Below are 26,401 nucleotides of genomic sequence, written 5' to 3'. Positions count from 1 at the left end.
GTGAATAACTAACTTGCATTTGGCAAAACATGTCGCTTCACAAATTAAAACAATCTTATTTTATCAGCGAGAAGGGTGATGCTTTATGGCTTCTTGGCAGGAATCGGCTTTCCTTTGATGACGTCAAACTGTCAATTCACGCAGGTTGCCAATTATCGCTCGACTTTAAAAATGACCTGATCTTTTGTTTACATGTTCAGTTATAAAAAACACATGCTTAACATGAAAACTTTGGATTAAATTATGAAAATAAAAACAATGGAAATGTTGCAAACTGTGGTTATATTCATTGGTAAGTATCAGTTAAAAGAAGACATTTCATGTGTCGTAAATCAACGAGTTTTTTTTATACAACAACAACAATTGCAGCAGGGATCAATCTTCATCAAATTTCATTAATTTTGTTCATGGTCCACCTCATAAGTTGATACCGTAATTTTAATCAAATTTTGGAGTTAAAAAATCTTGACTTATGACTGCGTTTTTACGGTAATTTTACTGCAGTTATCCACACAGGCAGTCACGGGTTATGGTTCCTAGCGTAGTTAAGCCCATACTGATTTGCAAAATTGCCACTACATTGTGAGCTTAAAACACTCACAAATAAAAACTGTCCTGCAACAGATTGCAATGCTGTACACCAACCAGTGATTTGGAAAAACTTCTAAGGGATTTCTCTCAAGTCATCCCATTGACTAAATAAAGCGTATTTATTCAGTTAGCATTATGTAAAGGTCATTTATTAAAGGTGAAAATCTGTGTTAAGCAGCTACCCAGAAAAACAGTTTGTTCAATAATGCAAATCCTTGTTAATGATAACTTTAAGATAATGTAATTATATGATTAGAGAATGATGTTTCAAGGGGGAAATTTTAATTGAGGAAAACTGTAGGAATTGGATGAAATTGTCTATGGGAATGTAGCCTATACTAGTATGCTTGGCTACAGCTAGAGAATATCAAAGCGCTGAAGGCACTGAAGATGTTCGCTATTGCATAATTTAACACGCAATTCATTTTTGAAAATCAATCGCAAGTTTGAAATGAACACACGCCATTCAACTTTATAAAGTGTGTGTCACAGCGCACGGGTCGAGTTTTGTGTGCACTTTTTATCATCCTTATTATTTCATAGAAATAACTAAGACAAAATAAAAACAACATGCTTTTTGGAAGTTCTGAAAGCATAGAAAGTATGATGAAAATGGTAATGATAACTTAATATAAAGAAAATTTGCAGTCACCATATTAAAGGAATATTTTTTTCTTATATCAAATGACTATCTCACCAAGAATATAAATTCATAATGAAAGTTCCGTGTACAAAACTTTTGATTTTTGACACCATATACATATTCAAAATATACAACAATCTTCGTATCTTGTATATGGAGGAATAAAAGTATATAAACATTGCTGTTTATGCTTTACTTATTACCCGAGCAGTTCACACGGTGTCAACAACGCTAACATAAACATAGGTATAGAGCACTCATGCGCTTTTAGGCGTAGCTGTTTCAGTTTTCATCTTAGTGACTTTTACATAACGCCAACAGACACGCATGAATATTTTCGAATATTTAATAAGCTGATTCGAGTTACAACCTCTGAATTTTTGCTACATCACTGCGTATGTGCTCAATTCAAAGGATGTAGCACTGTTCAGTGTAAGGAATTCCGGACTACTCTCTGTATGCTCAAACGACACAAATTGTGGCCCTGTTACAATTACGCGTTACAATCCATCTCGCAGAATTTCACTTTCGCCTCCAAGATGAGAAAACAATCATTAGCGAAATAGTATAGTGTCACGATAAGAGAAAATCGTTTAATTATCATACCACAATGTTTGCCGTACTTGGTCAGCACGTCTGGAAATCATTCCTTAATGTGTGGATAGGCTGCAATTATTAACAATTTTGCTATTTTCAATTCAATTTTGTATCAAAAAGCATTGTTCTTAAATGTGGCATTTTCAAATCGCAATGAGATTTGTAATGACCCTCGTCATGTGAAAATGGGTCTTATTCCATATGCGCCCATCATATAAATAGCCCACTCAGCTATCACTCCTTCTGGTAAGGAGAAACATAACATATTGAGTGATTTTAAAGCGAACAGCATCGCCTATGGCCTGACTGCGCAAAAGCACATGTTGGGTTTAACAAACGCTTGCCGAAACGCATAAGACCCATTTTCGCATGACGGCGCTATTGACGTGTGATTTAAATGTGTCGAAAGAAAACTGCGTTTAAATCAAATATAAACATACGATATATTTCGATAGTGAAGAAAGATACTCATAACAAGGCATATGAGGACACATATGAAGTGCTCTCCCGTAGTATATTTTTTATTTTACTCACACTAATGTGTGGTTTGACAATGCTAACACACATTTCATGCGGTGAATATGCAGCTTACAAGTGAAAAACACAACACAATAGTTAAACTTTTGTTTAATTGTATTTAATTATTTAGAAAAGTAAATTGCTAACTTTATTTCAAAGTCAGCGTATACGCCGACTACATTTTTAAAAGACATTTATTGTTATAAATATATTTAATATAATATATTAGGTTGTTTTCGGTTTTAGGGATTAAAAAGCATTTTCGAGGTTGCCTATAGTATGCCTGTAGTAATTCATGAACTCATATCCAACTGTCTATGTATTGAGAACTGTGAATATAAACAAGCTTAACCTTCTACTAACCTTCTGCTATTGCATTCGCATTATTATTATAAATTGTTTGTTATATTCGGGTTTAGCAATTACTAGTATGAAACTTTTTTTTGTCTATCGCTGAAGTTATTGTTGACCTATAGATAATATGGGTCTTAGATATAAATAAGCGTCAACTTTTTCCCGAATCTCTCATTTTACGACCTGTACTACGTCATTGAGTTGTATGCGAGAGCGTAACCTATTGCGTTGTTATAACCCGTAAACTTTCCTTTGTTTATCGACAGACGCATCTATTAATAGCCTCATATATCATGAATACCAAAACAACCGTGAAAAAGAACCACGTGACCAAATAGGACGCAAAACGCAAATACCATGCGACTACGACTTTTATTATGTAAGAAAGCTCCGCAATTCCTTTGAAGTCGGAGCCTTGTGATTGCTATTACTTAAATAATTGACCTCTAACTGAAGTAAGCAAAGGAAACGTAGCACCTAATTGACCCATTCCTTCTATGTGCGAAGGCAGATTGAATTTTACTAATGTATGGTTTGCCTATTATAACACACATTATAATGCGGTAAATATGCGACTAACAAGTAAAAAACACTATAATTAAACTATTGTTTTGAATTAAGTTATATAGAAAACAAAATTCTAAACCTTATTTCAAAACAGCAAGACTACATTTTTTAGAGAATATTATTGTTATATTTAAATGTTTTTTTTTAACAGTTTCAGCGATAATGAAACATTTTTTTATGTAGTCTATCGTATCCCTGTAATAATTGTTGAACTCGTGGTCAACGTATTATTAATTGAGACCTGTGAATATAAACAAGCGTAACCTTATACTACTGCGTTATTCTCACACGGACTCCCCTTTGTTTATCGCCAGCCTCAGATTTATGAATGAGCTGAGCGAAGATACTACGTCACGCACACGCAGCAGAAAGTGGACTATTTTAATCATTCATAAACAATCTCCTCCGCGACACGTACAATACGATCATTTTTTATTGATTCTTTTCTATAAAACACCGTTCGAAAATATTGAATGTAACACGATATTAATATAATGTTGCCATTTGTGAATACACATAATTGGAGAACTCAAACCTCTTGCATAAATTATACAACTCTTTCTTGCGCGGATACGCAACCGGGTATTGGGTTAATCATACCTAGTCGTATCGACCTGAATTTCACACTAAGCACTTTAGACGGGCGCTAAAGCGCCCATCTAAAAACAAAAGCCCTGCAGACATGTGAAATATACTTTTTGGACAATTAATTTTGCCAAATGGGTTTTAATTGTCAAATAAGGCAACTGTTGAACCTTAAAGCTGTACAAAGATGTTTGGAGATAAGTACAGCAGCACATGTCTATATCAGATACAGAGGAAATCTTCATATAACCTCTGGTGATAATGTTGGGCTAACAATACTGATGTCATTCAGATAACAATAAACCTCTATTTAACCCTTTTATGCCTAGTGGACTCTCCCGTCCTTCTAAATTGGATCAATTTATTTCCAAAACTAGGGATGTCTTAGTATATTTATTTCTATATTTACAATATTTCTTACAGAATTTCTTTTAAGCAAACAGCGTAAACCCTGATGAGACGCCGCATCACGCTGTTTGCCAAGGCCTTTTTTCTAGACGCTAGGCATAAATGGGTTAATAATCTAGATGATATAAACAGAAAATGATGCACTATGGAATAATTTAACTCTTGGGAATAGTGGCATCTAATGGGGTCATTTATAATAGTGAGGTCATTGAATGTGCTGTTCCAATATTGTCACTTATTTCCATTAAAAACAAAACAATTTGATTTATTAAATGCCATCATTTAAAGCATTTTGTTTCATTATTGAATGCCATTATTAAAAGCATTTTCTGTCCACAGCTCAAACCTCTTAAACATACACATAATACCTGTGTATGTCATTGATGATAAAACATTTATCAAATGAACATCTATCATTTGCAGTAGAACCATTATATAAAAATATAAATACAACATCATCACATTTTTGGAAATTAAGAATGATCAATATCCTCCACTTGATTCAAAGATCTTTTCAATTACATTTTGAGATTTTAACATGCATCAAATAAACCACTTTTTGAGCTCTTTTACAATAATGAGGATTCAAAGCATGTCTATGACCAATTACTGTTCACAGTGTGACAACGCAAACATTTAAAGCTGTTGTTTGCACAAAAGACATTAACCCATTTATGCCTTGCGTCTAGAAAAAAGGCCTTTGCAAACAGCTTAGACCCAGATGAGATGCCGCATGATGCGGCGTCTCATCAGGGTATGCGCTGTTTGTTTAAAGAATTTCTGTAAGAAATATTCTAAATATAGAAATACATATACTAGACATCCCTAATTTTGGAAATAAATTGATCCAATTAGAAGGATGGGAGAGTCCACTAGGCATAAATCGGTTAAGACTGCTGTACAGTAAACAATTAAAATGCAAATTAGGTTGTACATTTTTTATTCACAGATTGGCAATCATTTGCAAACTTTTAGCATATAGCCATACTTATAATTATATTATGGAAAATATTGTAATTCAATCCATCTATTAAGCATGTTTACAGAACAGAACAGAACAAAGTGTTTATTTCACCCAAGTTTACAATAAGGGCAATATTACAAAGCAAGATTATTTAGTAAATGATAAACTTCGGTACAAGAAGACCACAATATATAAAGCTTGAGAAAGGTGCATATGGACAGTATTTACCATAGACATGGGTTAACATTCAAAAAAATAAAGTGACAAACCCAGGTATGTTTATCAATATAAGGACAATATGCCATACCTTTTGGTGGTTTTTAATACTTGCAGAATCCCTAATAATAGATTATTATTCCAAAGTTCATAGCATGACATGGTTTAGCATGTTTTTCTTTTAAGGCCAAATGAAAAAGTTCAATACCAGTGTGCGAATTTCACTTTTGAAACCACTACGGCACTAGCCCGTTCGGGCTACCAGATGGAAGTTTTCATTAGCCCGAACTGTTTATCACAAGTTTAAAAAAAAGTATATATTTTGACAGTTCTGGATAGTTTTTTATTGCAGGCAGGGTGTAATTGATATGGATTGCAAATAACAGTTCATCCCAATTAACTGGAAATGTTATTATAATATTTCAATGATGCAATACGATTATAATATTCATGTATGAAGGTACTCATCAATCAATACCTAACATGCTGTCAAGATAAGATGCAAAGGTTAATTTATATCCAGTCTGTAAATTATTTTAGGTGTCAATTGTCCCAACTTTGAAATCCGAAAAATTAAGCCGATAGTCTGAGGCCGTATGATAATGCGAATAGAGGGCAGTGTACCCTTCCCCTCATTAATTGTTCTTTTATATAGTCTTTCTAGGTCCAATTCTGGTGAGTACAATGTGAAAAATTATCAACAAGACCATCCGTAACACCGCATGTGTATTTATCATTCTATATATTTTTATCAAGAACGTCGAAAATAAGTTAAAATCGACAGATAATACCGTATCCGGAAACGACTGCGAGTGTCCGAAAACATATCAAGATACGTCTTTTGCCATGAAATTAAATATGCATATCGTTTGACTGCCGAAAATGAAAACCAGTAAAAAGTAACCAAGCAAATATGCAATCAATATATAATTTGATTGACTTTTTTTTATAAATATTATATTTCAATGCTTTAATTCGCCAATAGATCATAAAAAAATCAAGATGGCGGACATTTAAAACATTCATAGAATTGTACGGTTTTCTGAAAGTACAGCATATTGAACAACCTGGGTAGATCCGCATTTTAAACGCAAGGTATGAAAAAAAATCTTCATTCAAACTCTCGTCATGTCAACATAATCGGAAGGGTGGGGAAACGCGACACGACGCTAAATAAACGCTAGATATGGTTCAAACGATTGATGTCGAAAATAATATTTTTGAGCATTTTTAATTTTCAAAAGTTGGAAAATCACTAACCCTCCTAGGGTAATTCAGTAGCCTGAAACGAGATCAACTAGCCCCGGGCTATCGGGCTAGTGCGAATTTCGAACACTGGAATACCAAAGAGAGATTGTGTTGTTTCTATAATAACATACAACTACTTGCTTCTTTCAACAGTGATCAATAACCAAGCAATAGGCAATACTATATATAATAAATCACACTATGAATTTAAAAGCAGCAGTAATTTTTAAAATGAAATATTTTAACTGAATGTATGTTCTTTACAACAAATATGATTTAAGACATTTCATATTAATACCAAAATGTAGCTAAACTTGCAATCACATCAAAATTATGTATCAACATTTACAACACAAATTCCTCACTTTTGTTTTGATTTTCATATTTCCCACTTAGCTAGACATCCTGCCAAAAGTATACACTATATTTAAGATTATTACCCATAGCAATACCTTTAATTTGTTATTATAGGTTCTGTAACTTAGTATCGGACATATAATCATTATGTTGTGGTTGTCATCTAACATTCCAACCCAAATTAATTGCTATGTATGAATGGTATTGTTGGTTAATACATCTTGATTTTCGGTACACATACCCTGCAGGTGTTTTGATCCATTTCATGGTTGAAGAAAGATATCATTCTAAATCATCTTCACACAATAAATTTATTATTTATTCTACAAAATTACAAAGTCAATTTTTCAAATGTGTAGTAATAGCGTTTTTTTGTTTTTTTTAATTGTGCGCGAAAAACCCTGAAATTTTGAAAATTCGCCTTTCTAAGGGCCCGGAATACAAATGCGTTAAATACAACATTATAATAATGTAAGTGGTAAAGGGTTAAACCGACACCGGCTTTAGGACTCAAACATGAATCGACTACGTCAAAGCCTGGTAGTTACTTAAAGACCCTTGACCATGGTGGTCAACTCTTTCAGTGCTGGAACCGAATTTTGAAGGCCTTTGCAAACAGTTTGGATCCAGATGAGACGCTACAGAACGTGGCGTCTCATCAGGATCCAAGCTGTTTGCTATACTGATAGTATTCTTTGAAAAAAATCGAAGAAAATGCTAATTTTAACAAGAGGGCCATGATGGCCCTGAATCGCTCACCTGACTCATTAAGATCAGATGAAAACTATGACCTCTATTGTCTACACAATGTTTTTCTATGATTTGACCTAGTTCCTGACTCTAGATGACCCAAATACAATCCCAATCCAGATTTCATCAAGATAAACATTCTGACCACAGTTCATAAATATTGGATGAAAACTGTGACCTCTATTGTCAACACAAGGTTTTTCTATTTATTTGACCTAGATTTTTACCCCAGATGACCCAAATACAATCCCACCCATGTTACTGACCAAATTTCATAAAGGTTGGATGAAAACTGTGATCTCTAATGTCTACACAAGGTTTTTCTATTATTTGACCTAGTGACCTAGTTTTTGACCCCAGATGACCCAAATAAAATCCCAACCCAGATTTCATCAAGATAAACATTCTGACCAAATTTCATAAAGATTGGATGAAAACTGTGACCTCTATTGTCTACAGAAGGTTGTTCTATTATTTGACCTAGTGACCTTGTTTTTGACCCCAGATGTCCCAAATACAATCCCAAACCGGATTTCATCAAGATAAACATTTTGACCAAATTTCATCAAGATTGGATGCAAACTGTGACCTCTACTGTCTACACAAACAAATTGTTGACGGACGGACGCACGGACAAACGCAGGCACGCACAACGGACGCCGGACATCACACGATCACATAAGCTCACCGTGTCACTTCATGACAGGTGACCTAAAAATATGTGTCGGAGATAAACATGAACAGTTGTGGTTAAAATCCCATAGAAACAAGGGCTGTTTGTAAAACATGCATGCCCCCCTATATGGGCTATTAGTTGTAGTAGCAGCCATTGTGTGAATACGTTTTTTTTTCACTGTGAATGGTGTTGGTGGTGGTGGTGGTGTAGTAGTAGTAGTAGTAGTGGTAGTAGTAGTAGTAGTAGTAGTAGTAATAGTAGTTGTAGTAGTAGTAGTAGTAGAAGTAGTAGTAGTAGTAGAAGTAGTAGTAGTAGTAGTGGTAGTAGTAGAAGTAGTAGTAGTAGTAGTAGTAGTAGTAGTAGTAGTAGTGGTAGTAGTAGTAGTAGTAGTAGTAGTAGAAGTAGTGGTAAAAGTAGTAGTAGTAGTGGCAGTAGTAGTAGAAGTAGTAATAGTAGACGTGGTGGTGGTGGTGGTGGTGGTGGTGGTGGTGGTAGTAGTAGTACTAGTAGTAGTAGTACTAGTAGTAGTAGTAGAAGTAGTAGTAGTAGTAGTAGTAGTAGTGTAGTAGTAGTAGTAGTAGTAGTAGTAGTAGTAGTAGTAGTAGTGGTAGTAGTAGTAGTAGAAGTAGTAGTAGTAGTAGAAGTAGTAGTAGTAGTAGTAGTATTAGTAGTAGTAGTAGTAGTAGTAGTAGTAGTAGTAGTAGTAGCAGTAGCAGTAGCAGAAGCAGTAGCAGCATTACAAGACCAATACTTAAGAATGATCAAATGGGAAAAGGTAACCTAGCACTAGCAGTAAATATTGGGCTCATTTACAGGTCAGATTTGGAATCTCTGCTGTAAAATGAGATTTTGAATGAATTAAAGGGAGGCAAATCTGTAATAAAAAGAACGTGCATAAACCGTAGTTGTTTCCCTTGTTTGAACCATGCTAAATCCTTACAAGTTTGGAAAGAATTGAATGAAAAATTTGGACTTTATTGCATAAACACCATTTTCTCAATTCAAGGGGAGGTAATTCTGTACCTCATGGACCAATAATGCTCATTTTTTGTAGGGTTCGTGTCCTCATTGATATAAAGACACTGTGCAAATTTGGAAAGGATCGGACAAAAAATGTGGAAGATTTTTGAAAGTTTTCACAAAATAGGCAAAAACGAATAAACATGCAAAGTTCAACGAGCTCCTGCGGCCATGTTTTTTGACGAATCAAATTTCTTTGAACAACTTTTTCAGGGGAGCCTTCAAAGGTCATCCCTGTGAAATTTTTTGAAAATCTGATGAGCGGTTTCTGACAAGAAGATTTTTTAAGGTTTTTACCATATATGGTGATGGCGGCCATCTTGGTTATGTGATCAAATTTTTTTTAACAATTCTTTTGTCCCATGACCTAGGGATGCTCCACATGAAATTTAGTTGAAATTGGCTCAATGGTTTAGTAGAAGAAGATGTTTACAAATTGTTTACATACGGACGGACGGACCGACGCCGGACGCTGAGTGATCACAATAGCTCACCTTGAGCTATCGCTCAGGTGAGCTAAAAATTCAGCAGACGACATTTTAGCAATTTTCCCAGCATGCAAAGGGTTAAAATGGCAACTCAGTAATTAGCTTCATGACCAAGCAAACAGTCCTATGCAATCCATGTGATCTTAGTCAATGAACAAGCGTTTTTATGAACATGAATTTAAGTTTCTTTAAAACCCCTATATGACAATCTACTTCTTATGGTTTACAACATTTAATTTGTCAATCTCTTGATAATAAACATCAAGCTTAAATAAAACAACTGATGATTGCTATCAGCAAGCATACTTTGTGGTAATTGAGAAATAAATCAACATCTTAGTGTATGTACTTGTTTACATGATTCAGTAGTCTTTTTACAAAATCAGCCACAAACAAATGATTTATGATCAAATTTTAAATCAACATTGTATAGGCCTGCACTTTTCATTGATTTCATTCCTAGCAACACAAAGGATTAGAGTAATTTATTGTGAAGGATTGCCCTGATGACAATAACATTGCAGATTTACCACAAAATCTCATTCACAGACATGACGTTTAAACTGCACTGTCGAAATTCATACAATAGCTAGTCATAATTACTATTGCCTGAATGTCTTAGTCATACAATAGCTAATCATAATAATTTCTGCCTGAATGTCCATACAAATAGCTAATCATAATTACTACTGCCTGAATGTCCATACAATAGCTAATCATAATTACTACTGCCTGAATGTCCATACAATAGCTAATCATAATTACTACTGCCTGAATATCCATACAATAGCTAATCATAATTACTACTGCCTGAATGTCCATACAATAGCTAATCATAATTACTACTGCCTGAATATCCATACAATAGCTAATAATAATTACTACTGCCTGAATGTCCATACAATATCTAATCACAATTACTACTGCCTGAATGTCCATACAATAGCTAATCATAATTACTACTGCCCGAATGTCCATACAATAGCTAATCATAATTACTACTGCCTGAATGTCCATACAATAGCTAATCATAATTACTACTGCCTGAATGTCCATACAATAGCTAATCATAATTACTACTGCCTGAATGTCCATACAATAGCTAATCATAATTACTACTGCCTGAATGTCCATACAATAGCTAATCATAATTACTTCTTCCTGAATGTCTTACGTTTAAACCAATCAATTGGAGCTCTATTGCATCGACAGCCTAAGGCTTATTGAGACACCCTCAAGTCTGTTACCTGAGTGGAACCTGTACTTGGCATCAGCCAATCAGAATAACATTTAAATCTGGACATTTACTTGCTTGCAAAATACAGAGCTCCCTTGATACGTGTGTCTAGCTGATTTTCCAATTGATAGATGTTTTGCAAAATGTTATCACTTTTTGTTTCATGTATTTGATATTTTCACTGATCTTTTAATAGCTTCAGATTTTTATTGACATGTGCTGCACACAAAGAACATGTGACTGACATACCACATAGTGGGCTATTTTAATCATTCATAAACATACTCTTACGCGATATGTATAATTAAAAAATTGTTTGTTTTTGTTATTTCTATTAATATCATTCATTTACAGTTATTCAATATAACAAGCTATATTCAAATAATGTGTCAAATTAAGAGAATGAATTTAGCTAAAGAAATGAAACCTCTGGAATAAATGATTCAATAAATTTGTTCAGTGATTTGTAGTTCTCATACCGATTTGAGAGCATGGAATTAATCTTAGATGTCTAAAATGTATGCAAACATTTAAAAAAAACAACTGCAGACGAAGGGAATATGAAATAGGACAAAAATGTGGACATTGATTTTCCACTAGTGTATTAATATTCATATTAGACGAAATTGTATCCTGTAATTTGTACACAGATATTTGGAGACATTTACATGTCTATATCAGATACAAGGGAAAGCTTCTTACACCCTTTGGCAATTATGTTGGTCTCACAATAATTAGATCATTCAAATAAACAATAAATCACTACTAAACAATCCAGATGAAATCAACAGTAAAGGATTAAGTTGGGAGCAATTTTAAAATTGTGAGGATTAAATAAGGTCATTAAAAATTTCCAAAATTTTCTAAAACTGTTTTTCGTCTTTTCCGAATATATGAAGTCTGGCGCGTGTTTTGGGCTATATCTCGTAGCTCTACGCCAATCAGAGCCCTTGAAAAAGCCACGTGACGAAATATTGTAACTTGATTGTTGGCTTTTTTGTGGGGCGTAAAGTCGTAGCGACGTCATTTCACCTAGAGGTACGTCATTTCGTTTGGATAAATTTGCAAAAACGTTTTAATATTTGCAGCTACGAGATTTCCTATCAGGACGAATTGTCATACCTCATAAATATGACAAAACTGTGGTGACGAAATATCGTAGCTACCATTTCTGAATATCAGTATGACTTATCAGTATGACTTACGCGTCTACGGCGTATACTGTATTTTGCAGCTTCATTTGTTTGGTACTTTTACAGAATTTCAATTTCTAAAACATCGTTATAAGAAATGTGACGTTTTTTTCTCTCTCCTGAAAAGTTGGCATTTTGTAGCTACGAGGTTTGAGGACAGCAAGGACATGTTCATTGTATTTTATAGAATACCAAAAGTTGGGGGGGGGGGGGGGGGTAAACAAACTATGGTTAGTGCTGTTAAATAAAACAGCACTTGACATAGACTTGCACAGTGAGTTGACTAAAAAAAATGAAAATATGTTTTCATATGATACTTATGTATTAATAATAACAAATAACATTTACTGATTTGCTGATTTGTGTGCTTTCATGATATCCAAGGCTCAGGGCTAAATTGATTAACCAATGCTTTCCATACGGATTACATGACAATGCACATGTATTGATTTTCATGCAATTTTTATTGACGAAATAGGGAAACTCGCCCTTGAGTCGGATTCGCCATTGACTCAGACGATTTCCATGTTGTTTTTCTTAAAGATTGGGTGTTATTTCACCTTTGTCGTCATATGTAAACAAACGTTGGACTTTTTTACTACAAGATAAAAACCAGTCTACATATGACATCATTATCAATCTTTCTCACAAGAACGCTCTTCGGGTAAAGATATTTTGCTTTCTTCAGGTGGAATTTAAAATATTTTATTTAAGAATACTTTTGCTATCGTCAGCATATAGGTCGTATGTTTATTACAGTGTCTGTCTAGTGTTAAAAATTGAAAACAGATATATTTGTTTTACTTTTTGTACATGTTTTTATTGTAAAATGTAAATATTATAGTTTTAAGAATAAATCTGTATAACTAGGCGATTGACCCTTGAGTCAAACATGATTTGCCCTTGAGTCAGACGGGTGTTAAACTTATGTGCGAATTAAATAAATACATTTTTGTAATAATTTTTTCTAACACTACTGCTACTGCTAATACTGCTGCTGCTTAAGCTCTACCAAACCCACTATAACCATTAATAAGACTACATATAATTATACTTTCAGACTCACAACAGTAAATCTGTAAATGTACCATTATTCATGTGCTGTGCCTTCCAAGTTGGTGAATAGAGAGGTTGGCGTTATAGACACCTCACTAACACTTACTATGGTATTAAAACTGATGCATGATTTATATTTACACGAAACACTGTTTGATCATCTGTATGTTTTCCGTCCGTACCAACTGAATGTGTCACGGAAAAATTTATTGAAAAATGTTAAAGTGGATTTCAGCGGCTGAAAAAACAGATGCTGATTATGTTTCAGTAAGATCGCATGTCTTCTTGACAAGTCACATCATGGAACATTTCAGTGTGAATGATCGAGAGACCGCCTGGAGTATGATTGATGACATAAGGATGGACTCATTATAATTTTAATATGTTGTATTGTTGTGGTGAAATAAAATGGGTTTATTATTACAGCAAAGTCTTCATGTACGTCATTTACGTTTACAGTCAAGGTCATACTCTTTGGAGGCTCTTGAATGTGTTGCAACAGATGTGGCTACTGGGGCTCTCAGTTTAAGGAAAGCGGCGAAAACTAACGGAGTACCAACATCAACTCTGCATGATAGAAAGACTGGCAAAGTTTCCAGTGGGTCGAAATGGGGAAAAGGAACCCTCTTAATATCTGCCTCGCAAGAAATGGTTCGCATTCAAACGAGCAGAGATTTGCTTAGGTTTCTCTAAACAGAACTTTTTGCAGTATTTACATGCACATCTGTCATTTACCATTTTGAGTTTAGTTTTAACCTTTTTATATTTTTCTACATTTGATTGAAAGCCAAAGGCTTATTGAAGCACTATTGAGACCGTTTCCTGAGTGGAACCAATACATGGTGTCTTTAAACCATAAGAACGCGCCCAGAGAAGGGATTGACCCCCTGACCCCCCTGCTCTCTAGGCCTACACCATTATATACTTAGCCACAGCAAATTTTTAAATGTGTCGTTACATTTACTCCAATTGTATGCATAATGATTTTTTATACACGTGATTATAAATTAAAAGTGAATTATTAAGCAATGTAATATACAATCTTATAAAGTTTGTTGGGATATTTGGAACACATATTTTCAAAAACACATGGAATGTAAACATCATTTAATGAAAACCAATGTAATATTGTTTATAACATAGATATTTTGGCTATATTGTCGGTAAAAAGAGATTTCCAAAGGGTGTTGCAACAGAAAAATGGTGGAGAGGATTTTGTCTAAGATATCCAGAATTTTCTTTTCGACAACCCGAGTCTATTACATCAGGTTGACACAATGCAATGACACATTTGAGGATGTCCATTTTATTTCCCAGCCCTCAAGGAGGCATTTGAGAAACATGGCCTTCTGAATGTTAAAGAGAAAATTTGGAACATGGATGAGACAAGCCTTTGCTTAACTGCAAAACGTCCGAAGGTTATGGCCAGAAAGGGTAATGCCCATAAACGTTAAATAATAAGCATACGATTAAACACGGTGTATCGCTGATTACCACGCAATTTGGTTGTTAGCATCACTTACAATTATTTAGCGTAAAAAATCATTTTTATTGATGTCATTCGTGTTTGTAGTAATGTTTATACAGATGTAAATGATTACAACAATTTAAATTTTTTAGTCATGGCTAAACATTTAAATAAATGTAGGTTTTACTCAATTAAAGGTTCAAATATAGTTCACGCAAAAGCCTCTGCATCTAGGGAACTGGTGACTGTTGTGGCTTGTGGCAACAACTTACTTGCCTCCACATGACATAGTTCCTGGTAAAACTATGCAAGCCCTAAACTCCTATGATACACAGAATGCTCCACCAAAAACACACATAAGCGTGTCGAGTACGGGTTGGATGAAATCTGGAATTTCTCAGCTCTGGTTTGAGGAAGTTTTCTTGCAGGTTCGTAAGCGAAGTTTTGCCTTTGCTCTTTTGCATTTGCATGATTATCAGTCCCCTACCGGTGAAACTGGAGAGGGACTTATGGCTTGCCCTCTGTGTGTCTGTCAGACTCTGTCACACTTTTCTGGATCCTGAGATTACTTTAAAGTTCTTCATATTTTTACATGAAACTTGATACATGGATAGATGGCAATATGGAGATTATGCACATCATTTCATTTTGTTCCTAAGTCAAGAATTCTGGGTGCTATGGCAACAAATAAACTACAAATATTGCTGAAAATGGTGGATCTGCGTAGGTAGGGGACTTTCATTGCTTGGCAATAGTCTTGTTTACAATCGCATACAGTCGCAGTGTCGTGGTTGTTATTGTTGATCATGGTTTCTGTATATTTCATATAAAGCTATTAATTCGTTAGAACAAAACAATTCCTAATATTTTAAGAGTATCAGTTTTATTAACCGATTTCAGCCTCTGTATTATATTCATTTAAAAAAAAAACGACGATGTTATTTTTGTTATATCATATATGTACAGAATATTGGACCAGAGAGACCCCAAATGCTTGTTATGGATGGGCACGAGCCTCACCATCACGTTGAGCTCATTCAGTTTGCTAAGACTCTAGATATTGTACTGGTGGAGTTGCCTAGCAAGACTTCTCATTTTATGCAACCGTTTGATAGGTAACTCTTAAAAACATAATTATTATAATTTATTTCATCCAATACATTTGCTTATTTTAACATACGATCCTCAAATTTAATATTTGTAAAAAGGTCTTTTTTAATAAAAGTAGGTCTAAATATACATCTATATCAGAATTACCGACGCCATATTGTAAGATTTCTTTGACAAAAAAAATAATTTAAATCCAAATTGTACTTCATAATAAATCGTTTTCTGTAAGGTCTGTGTTCAAGTCATGCACTAGTTCACCGCAAAAACAGGTGTGGCTGTTGGACACCAACAGTTTTTTAGGTTGTTGCGAACAGTTTGGGCCGCTGCAATGACACATGGAAATCTTGTGTCCTGCTTTGAAGCGACGGGTATTTGCCCGTACAATCCAGGTAGAAAGTTACCAGACAAGAATGATTATTTTTCGAATTAATGATATATTTTTAAATCAATAATTAAAATATGGGCTATAAGATGTAGTAGCAGCCATTGTGTGAATACGTTTTTTGTCACTGTGAACAACGGTGGTGGTGGTGGTGGTGGTGGTGGCGGTGGTGGTGGTGGTGGTGGTGGTGGTTATTGATACAATGCATTACAAAAATGCAGTTAGCCTTACATTTGGTAAAATTTAAATATATTACAAGGGAGGCAAATGCTGTAACAAAAAGAACATGCATAAACGGTAGTTGTTTCCCTTGTTTGAACCATGCTAAATTCTTAAAATGCCTATTTCCAGTAACTGTGACCTTCACCTGTGACTTTGAACTTTGACCTATTGACCTCAAAATCAATAGGGGTCATCTGCGAGTCAAGATCAATGTACCTATGAAGTTTCATGATCCTAAGCCCAAGCGTTCATGAGTTATCATCTGACAACCACCTGGTGGACGGACCGACAGACCGCCAGACCGACAGACAGACCAACCGACAGACCGACATGAGCAAAGCAATATACCCCCTCTTCTTCGAAGGGGGGCATAAAAATATTTGTCAGTGTATGATAAAGAAGTTGCCTTAAGGCCTTCCTAGAAGTGCTTTTTAAATACATATGTTGTGGAATTTGACAGTTGAGTATTTATATATAAGCATGTTCTAACTAATTTATTATAAATGTAGGGTCGATTCCCGACGTTGCTTACCTGCCTTCCAAAAAAGCGCAGGCAGCACAGACGCCCATAACCACATCAAATGAAGTTTGCGACATCACGAGCAATTGGTGCACTGAAGCAGTTGCTGCTGATCCAATGAGCAATCAGATCAACGCAGCCAATAATGATTCCGTAGGAGAAATGGAGATCCAAATTATCATGGATGAATACAGTGGGTTTCAAATTGGTTCAAGCAAGTTGGTACGCACAGTGTTTTTTTTCAGTTTTTGGGGAAGGGGGTCGGGTCCCCTGAGAGGGGGAAAATTTGCGCGTAAATGGGGAAAAGGGGAAAATTTCTATGCTTAGCTAGTAACAGTACAAAATCAAGTTTTAACACTATAATTCACCATACAGAGGGAGAAAAACATAATTCAAACTCTTTTATTCATTAACATGTTTTGTTCATGTTCAAAGTTCAACATTTCTGGGCTTTTCAGCGAATTTATCAATTATTCTGGTGACCTCCTCTTCACCAAGTCTCTCCGTGTGCAGATAAAGTCTGATCAGGGACTTCAATGTAGCTTCCCCAAGCCTGTTTCTCTGTGGCGTGTAAAGCAGGTTGAGCCAACTAAACAGTCTTTCAACACTCTCTTGACCGGACGTTTCTGGTATTCACTGCCGGCATTTGAAGAAGACTGACTTTTACGTTGTACTTGTTTGAAAAGAATATCAATTTATTTTTAAGTTAAAACAGATTTGTCAATTTTTTTACAATAGCTTTTGTTGTTGTGCAACATGTTGGAATACGTATGGTTTGCGGTAGATGTCGTAAAGGGAAAGTCGTGATAGTGAACTACGTACGGTTTGCGGTAAAGGCTATAATAAAGTAAACACGCGGATGCAGTTCAGGAAAATTGTAGTAAATTCGTAACGAAAGACATATTTAAATGAGGTATTGATTAAAATTAAATAACACTTCCGAGAGGGGAATTTTAAAAATATTTGGGGGAAAAATATATACTCTAAAGATGGGGGAATGGGGCCGAATAACGCAGAATATTTCATCCAAAAAAAACACTGACGCATATCAAATTCTTATATAGATTTACAAATTATTCTTTTATCATAAATGTTTTATTTATAATACTACAGCAACTAAGTCGTATATTATTAAGCTGGATGTAATCTTACTTTAAAAATGTTTAACCTAATTTGTATACAAAAGCAACAGAATGTTGCGTGGAATTAGAAGCATATCTTAGGCAAACATAAGGTGTACTGATGAAAAAGAAGAAAAATCTGAGCAAATATATTCAGATGTGAATGTATTTCAAAAGCAAATGAAATCATTCATGCTAGAACAAAGTTCTAGACACCTCAAATTTTTTGAAAGGCAAAACAAATACCAACAAGAAATAATTGAAAAACAAACAGAAAACCAATACATGATGATAAAAGACATGAAAGAAACTAAAGAACTTCCAGTAACTGTTAACTTACCTAAATTTGAATTAAGATTATTTAACGGCGACAAACTAAGATGGACAGAATTTTGGGACCAGTTTGTACAATTCACACCAATATGAAATTGTCTGATGCGGAATAGTTTTGTTTTCTACAAAGCAAACTTCAAGCAGAAGCAAAAGCAGCAATCGCAGGATTAATACTCATCAATGACAATTACACGATCGCTGTGGAATATTAAAAGAACGCTATGGCAACAAGCAGGATATAATTGACATTCATTACAAGAAGATGATTAACCTTACTCCATCAAGCAGCAGAACTGAGAGTCTAAGACATTTCTCAGACACTTTCCAGAAGCATCTGCCAAGTTTGGATATTTTGCTTGAGAACACTAACCAGATTATGTTCGTCTTAATGATAAAATACAAACTTCCAAGAGATACACTCCTTCAACCAGAAATACAGAAAGGTCCAGAAAAAAGCTGGACAGAAAAGGAACTCCTGAGAACATACATCGTTGCCAATGAAAGAGCAGAGCAGGAAAAGGATACCAATACTGGTAAAGCTACTTTTTCAAAATCTGTTGAGCAATTCAGATCGAGGGTGCCAAAAATAAATCCCAAAAAGGTGTCTGAAACAGAAACAAGATCTAGCAGATATCTGACAACTGCGCAGGCTCTTGTATCTGCAGACAAAATAGCTCAGTCAAATAATAACTTCCGGACAACTGCAGATATTGTACAAACCGTCATTGGAGTGACGAGCGTACAAGGTTCAAAACAATTGAGGAGCGACAACAAGTTCTGAAAAACTCATGTTTTTCAAGTATTTAAAAATTTAAACTGGACACAAGGCTAGTGAATCTAAGCAAAACAAGGTTTGTGTACACTGTGGTGAAAAAAACAAGGTTTGTGTACACTGTGGTGAAAAGTACATTCACCACAGAAGCCTTTACCCTAAAAAGTTCCAAATAAAGAAGTCTCGTGAACTTGTTTAACTAGCTGAAGATATAACAAGTTGTCAATTGGAAAAACAATATACGCACCAAAATGAATTAGTGTCTACAAGTGAATCAGTTTTAATGCAAACAGCATAAGTAGTGGTGGGTAATCCTCAAACATCAGCAAATGCTCAAGTTCGACTCCTTCTTGACTCTGGGTCGCAGGCAACTTATGTGACTGAAAAACTGGTGAATGATCTTGGATTAGTTAGGGGAGTGGAGCAAGAAATTAAGGTTGTGATAGTTGGAAGCAAAGCAGACAAACTACAGCAAAGCTGAATATCAAATTGAATAATGGACAAAACTTAACAATTTTTGCTAACATAGTGCAAGACATTACAGGAACAATTCAAAGACAGGCTGTAAAACTTACACAATCAGCACAAATCAAACATTTGATTATTTCACTGAATATGGCCGACAGTATTCCAAGCGATTGTGAGTATTCCTCTGTCAAGCTACTGATATATGGGCATTGTACTTCCACAATAAATGGAATTGCAACCAGGTCTGTATCTGCTTAGTTCAAAGCTAGGATGGATGCTCACTTGTAGAACATGTGAACAAAAAGATGAACATTTTATCAGCAATATGTTAATTTTAACACCTGGAGTAGACATAGGGAATACAAGCGCTTTTGCCTCAGTTGATAGTGCTTTGCTAAGAAAGCCAATTATACAAGACTTTTGGAACCTGGAATCGATAGGCGTGACGGATGATCCAAAAATAACTGATGACGAAATTGCAATGCAAAAGTTCAGAGAAACACTCCGTCTTGAAGATAATCGCTATCAGGTTACATGGCCATGAAAAATTAGCAGCCAAAGCTACATTTAAATCGAGAATTGGCTATGGGGCGATTAAAATCGACTCTTGCTAGAATGCGTGACAAACATGAGTTGCTTGAGAAGTATGACGAGGTATTCAAGGACCATTCACAAAAAGGAGTTATTGAACAAGTACATGACACCAGTGTTCTGGGAATTAAGCACTATTTTCCACACCACGCTGTCATAACTCAACAGAAAACAACAAAAGTACACATCAGCAAAAACACATATATGAAACAACAGCCTCAATGATTGCTTATACAGGGGTCCAGTAATGTTGCATGATCTGTGTGAAATACTTATGAGATTCTGCACACACAACATTGTTGTTGTGGCGGATATAGAAAAAAGCATTCCTTCAAGTAGGACTTCAACGAGATCAGTGCAATGTAACAAGGTTACTGTGGATCAAAGATTGTTCTAGGCCTACTATTGCACCAGACAACATCCAAGAATATCGTTTCTATCGTGTCCCATTTGGTGTTGTTTTGAGTCCTTTCCTGCTTGGAGCTACCATTGAGTGTCACCTAGAAACATTCAAGAATAATCTTGCTACGACGATAAAAAACGACATATACGTGGATAATCTTCAACACTCTGAAAGTGAAGCTATTAATCTTTAAAAGTCTACAAAAGCAATGTTCCAAGATGCAGCAATGAATATTCGTGAATGGGTAACAAACAGCGAAATGTTAAATTTAGTTATCCCAGCAGGGGACAAAGTAACAACAGAATTTTGGACATACATGGAATACTAGTCGTGATACACTGCATGCTAAACCAAATGATTTGCCAAATGAGCAAACAAAGGCAACAAAGCACACCGCTTTGAAACAGGTTTTGTCTGTGTGTGATCCGCTTGGATTGTTTTCCCCAATTGTTTTGTTGGGGAAAGTGCTCCTTCAATCATTGTGGAGCAAATGTCTTGAATAGGATGATGAGCTAGACAATGTTGATGCAGATACATGGGCATCAATCAAACAAGAGATGTCAAAAGTTTTGCAAACTGAAGTTGTACGGTGCATTGCTCTTAAACACAACACACAACCGAAATATAGGTTGGTCTGTTTTTGTGATGCATCTGAAAAAGCCTAAGCAGCTGTTGTGTATTTGCACCAAGAATCGGAGGACAAATCAAAAGCTGATTTAGAATTTTCTAAGACAAGAATGGCACCAATAAAGAAGCTTATAATTCCCAGATTAGAGCTAATCCCCTGCGAAAATTTGTTCTAGAAATTGGAACGGTTCTGGAACTGTTCTAGAACACCAAGAACAGTTCTAGAATGTTCCATATTCGCATTCTAGAACTTATGTTCTGGAATTGTTCCAGAACTGTTTTCTAGAATAATTCCAGACATTTGTGGAACAAGGCTTAGTTCTGAAACTGTTCCAATAATATACAAGAACATTTTTAGAACATTTCTAGAACAAAATAAGTTCAAGAAATTTCTAAAAATGTTCTAAACTGTAGTTCTAGAACACATTTAGAACTCTTTAAGAACCAGTAAGTTCTACAAACGTTCTAATGGGGAATAAGAACACATATAGAACAGGTCTAGAAACAAGGTCTACAATTGTTCTACATATTTAAAATAAACTAGTTCAGACAATGATAATTTGACCACTTTCAAATTAGATTTCAAAACAGTTTTCACATTGAAACTTTGCTTGCTGTGGTGTCTGCAAGATATTGCTGTCATATCATGAGATATATATATCATACACAAACAGAGGACTAATGTTAAGGAGGAGTGTTTGTTGATAGGTCTGGGATACTTTGTCTTAATTCTAATCCTAAAACATTATGTGGGTACTCACTAGAAAGGACATTACAAGGCACTCCTAATGAGTATCCAAACATAAGCTTTTATGGAGAACTGGAGAAAATTATCCCTGAAATACCATAAAGTACTTCTTCTTTAAGTCCTTACAAAGTCTTCTGGTACACACATACATATACATGTATATAACTGACTATAATTTGTCACCAAATTACACATTATTTTAAAAAAGAATTACTGTATCTGTTCGGAATTTTGCATACTTAGTGTCTTCTGAATTTGCATGTAATCTTGTGTCAATAAACACTAGGACTTCACAGAGTTCCTCAACATTCACGATCACAAGAGTCTTAGAGAACTAAACTGGAATTAGGTGACTAACTACAGGAGCTTCTGGTAACTGTAACTGTAAATCCATCTTTTTCATAACATGATTCAGATATTTGTATAGTTTTTCTGCATTTAATCTGTCTCCAATAGTGCGTAGAACGTGGCACTGGAAGTGTTTCATCATCAAAATACAGTTTCTTCACACGCTTCAGTGGACCTGGAAAAAAGACACATGAATGTATATTTTGAAACAAATATAAACTCTTTAACTCATTAACAGGTTTATAATTACAGAAACTTAATTCGCAAGCAAATGATTGTGGTTTAAAAAAATCAACATGTTCAAACAAAATTAAATTCTGTGCAGTATCAGGTTGTTTTGCTCCCAAGTAGTTTCCTTTCCCCTAGTTGTTTTGCCTCCCTAGTAGATACCACGGCCATTCTACCTATTTTGGGAGCCACACTACCAAGTGCGAAACTACTTCTAGAAGGCAACATAATTCGGACAAAATAATACACTTGTTTCTTCGTTTTATGTAAACAAAGTGTTTTCTTCTGTAATGATGTTTTAGAAATATGTTTTTCTTAAAATTTCAGTAATTTACCCTATACAGTCAGGCATTCCAGAATACATTGGTGTAAAGGTGACCAATGCCATTTTACTGTTGCATGTTATTAATGTTAACTTCACATAATTTTAGATTATTTAATGTTTTGCAAAGTCTCGTCTCCTTGTAGTCATCGATAGATAAAAGTCTCATAATAAACGATTCCCGGGCCTCAAGAAGTTATTTAAGTGAGCATCACAGGTCTATAATCCCAGCCTGAAGTTGCGTGCAATGAGACTTTCAATGTAAACATTGAGCATTTTTAAATACTGAAATCACTTACCTAACTTGCAGTGTGATCTTTAAAAAATAAGCATTGGTGTTATGTGGTTTAAAAAAATGATAACCAGTTATAAAACAGAAAAAAATTGCATCCATTCGACTAATACTCGCCCTTCAGTAAGGCCGAAACTGGATGGGAGCGAAACAACCCATATTCTTCTTTACAAGCAAATGGACCATTTATGAATTGCAATAATAGCTGTATTTAAAATAGTGTTGGACCCACAATAACACGTTGACTTACTTAACCCATGTTTTGAAGTGTAAGAACTCTCTGTCTGGTTGATAATTCTTTATCACATATCAAGCACTGGTATTTACCATTTTCCGATACACGAAGATGGTTTTCCTTTCGATGTGTCATTTAACTTAACATGAAGATAACAATTTACTAATGAGGGATTAATTTTAAGTTGGAAAATTAAATTCCAAAGTTTATTTCAGCACCGCATCATAGGGGTCTCTGAAAATCTACCCAGCCTAACCCAAAATGTAAGAGATAATTTCATTGGCCAAAATTCACGAAACAGAGCTGACTGGTTTTTTATTTTATTTACGTAGACAGTCAGCGGAGCACCATTAACGATGAACAGTCGAGTGCATATAAGCGCGCTTTATTTAAATGGCAGACGTTATTTTCTTGTTCAAACGCGTTATGAGCTTTATCGAACCACAAAATGTAGTCGCACCCAAAATAGATGTTGCTCACTACCAGGAGGGAGATCTCATAAAAGCCACTTACCAAAAACAATCATACGATGCGGTGATCAGTGAAATCCATCGTAAGTAAATTCGTTTGATAGCCAAACTTTTTGGTACCAATTTAAAAGGTTCTTGAATGGGGTGAACACTTTTTTATTACTGAAAGTGTTAAGCCCGCCTCGTCACTAATGTTAATAAATTCCTGCTGGAGAATACCGCAAAATGATATTCCAGTTCGCTCAACGCGGACCTATTTGACAAGGCGGTGTCGCGGTTAACAATGTCCCCTAAAAATGTCCATATTTCAATCGCCGTAGAGCAAGTATATTTAACTTACTGTTTATAACACTGTGTATTGATTAAAAACACACAAAGTATTGAAATAAATCAATATTAAAGTTAATAGGTCTTCCTGATCATTGTTAAACAATATGTTGTAAATAGTACAGGTTCGGGCAATCATATTTTCGGATAACGAAAAAAAAATCTTGTAAATAAATGTATTATCATAATAATTATATTTAATTTTTTATATACTGTTGATTACAGATGACGAGGTTTCTCTTAAAGCAAGCAAAGCTACCGCCTAAGCATGCTTTCGAGGCAACTTAAGATAGGAAAAAAACTCAAGGTAGGTATTATGTTCAAGGCATGTTCAGTGACAGGCAGGCAGTCCAAAATTACAGGCTTTAATATTAATGAATGTGAGTTGGACACTTGAATGAGACCCAAGAAATTCAATTTGCCTCCATTTAATTAGTGTTATTTTAAGTATTCTTTTATCAGTTGGTCAACACTGCCTATAAATATATGATTTTTTCCCTGTTATAAATAAAACATGAACACATTGTTCACAGTTATCCAATTTCACACTCACTCAATAGCCAGGGGTGAGTGAATTTATTTGAAAAAAAAAATCTGATGTACAAACGTGTGATAACATTAGCTAATTGTTTGTATTAGTAACTACTCAGACTAGCCAGAATTTCCAAATGTGAAATTTGATGGACTAAAACAAAGTGTTCATGATCGCATGACACAATGCTCAAGTTTAGTTTTCATCACATTTCATACATTATTTTAGAATTCAGTCATCAAACACCAACAGAGCCTCGTGATAAGTAGCCTGTAAAGACGAGCATGATCCCATCAGATGCCTCCGAAGAGATTGACCTGACAAACAATGCTGCAAAGCAAAATCTCAGTAGTATGTTGGTTGTCTAATACATTTTTTTTTTAATCCCTGAGAAACTTATAAAATCCAGTGTTTAATGCGTTCAAATCATAAACAAGGGCTGTTTGTAAAACATGCATGCCCCCCATATGGGCTGTCCGTTGTAGTGGCAGCCATTGTGTGAATTCGATTTTTGTCACTGTGACCTTGACCTTTGACCTAGTGACCTGAAAATCAATAGGGGTCATCTGCGAGTCACGATCAATGTACCTATGAAGTGTCATGATCCTAGGCAAAAGCGTTCTTGAGTTATCATTCGAAAATCATTTTACTATTTCTGGTCACCGTGACCTTGACCTTTGACCTTGTGACCTCAAAATCAATAGGGGTCATCTGCAAGTCATGATCAATCTACATATGAAGTTTCATGATCCTAGGCGTATGCATTCTTGAGTTATCATCCGAAAACCATTTTACTATTTCGGGTCACTGTGACCTTGACCTTTGACCTAGTGACCTCAAAATCAATAGGGGTCATCTGCAAGCCATGATCAATCTACCCATGAAGTTTCATGATTCTAGGCGTATGCGTTCTTGAGTTATCATTAAAACACCATTTTACTATTTCTGGTCATCGTGACCTTGACCTTTGACCTAGTGACCTCAAAATCAATAGGGGTCATCTGCGAGTCATGATCAATGTACCTATGAAGTTTCATGATCCTAGGCCCAAGCGTTCTTGAGTTATTGTCTGACAACCACCTGGTGGACGGACCGACAGACCGACCGTTCTTACGAATCGGGGCTTGTGAGACTTTGTGTAAGTATGTTTAGTCATTATGTGACTTTTGGTGTTTTTGAGACTAGTCTCATAAACCGATTTTTTGGTGTGTATATTTGTGCACTATGTGACTTTCTAAAGTCATCTAAGGAAAGGTCACATAAATTGACGGATATATTAAGTCCAATGTCCATGCCCTGTCCATGCCCTGTCCGTTTGACAAATTATACGGTTGTTTCCCTTTGTCCATATAGCGCGCATTCTATTGTCGGAATTTGCCGAGTGTGTTCCGATTGACACGGTTCCGGTCTGCT

General features: G+C 35.3%; 1 protein-coding gene across 4 annotated transcripts in view; it reads right to left on the bottom strand.

Annotated features, from left to right (window-relative positions):
* Window positions 1–26,401, bottom strand: part of LOC127843704 (epidermal growth factor receptor-like) — a 308,235-nt gene that overhangs the window by 226,505 nt on the left and 55,329 nt on the right. The window lies entirely within an intron of this gene.

Source organism: Dreissena polymorpha, chromosome 9 (assembly GCF_020536995.1).
Source record: "Dreissena polymorpha isolate Duluth1 chromosome 9, UMN_Dpol_1.0, whole genome shotgun sequence".
Classification (NCBI taxonomy): domain Eukaryota; kingdom Metazoa; phylum Mollusca; class Bivalvia; order Myida; family Dreissenidae; genus Dreissena; species Dreissena polymorpha.
This window is presented reverse-complemented; position numbering and strand designations above follow the sequence as displayed.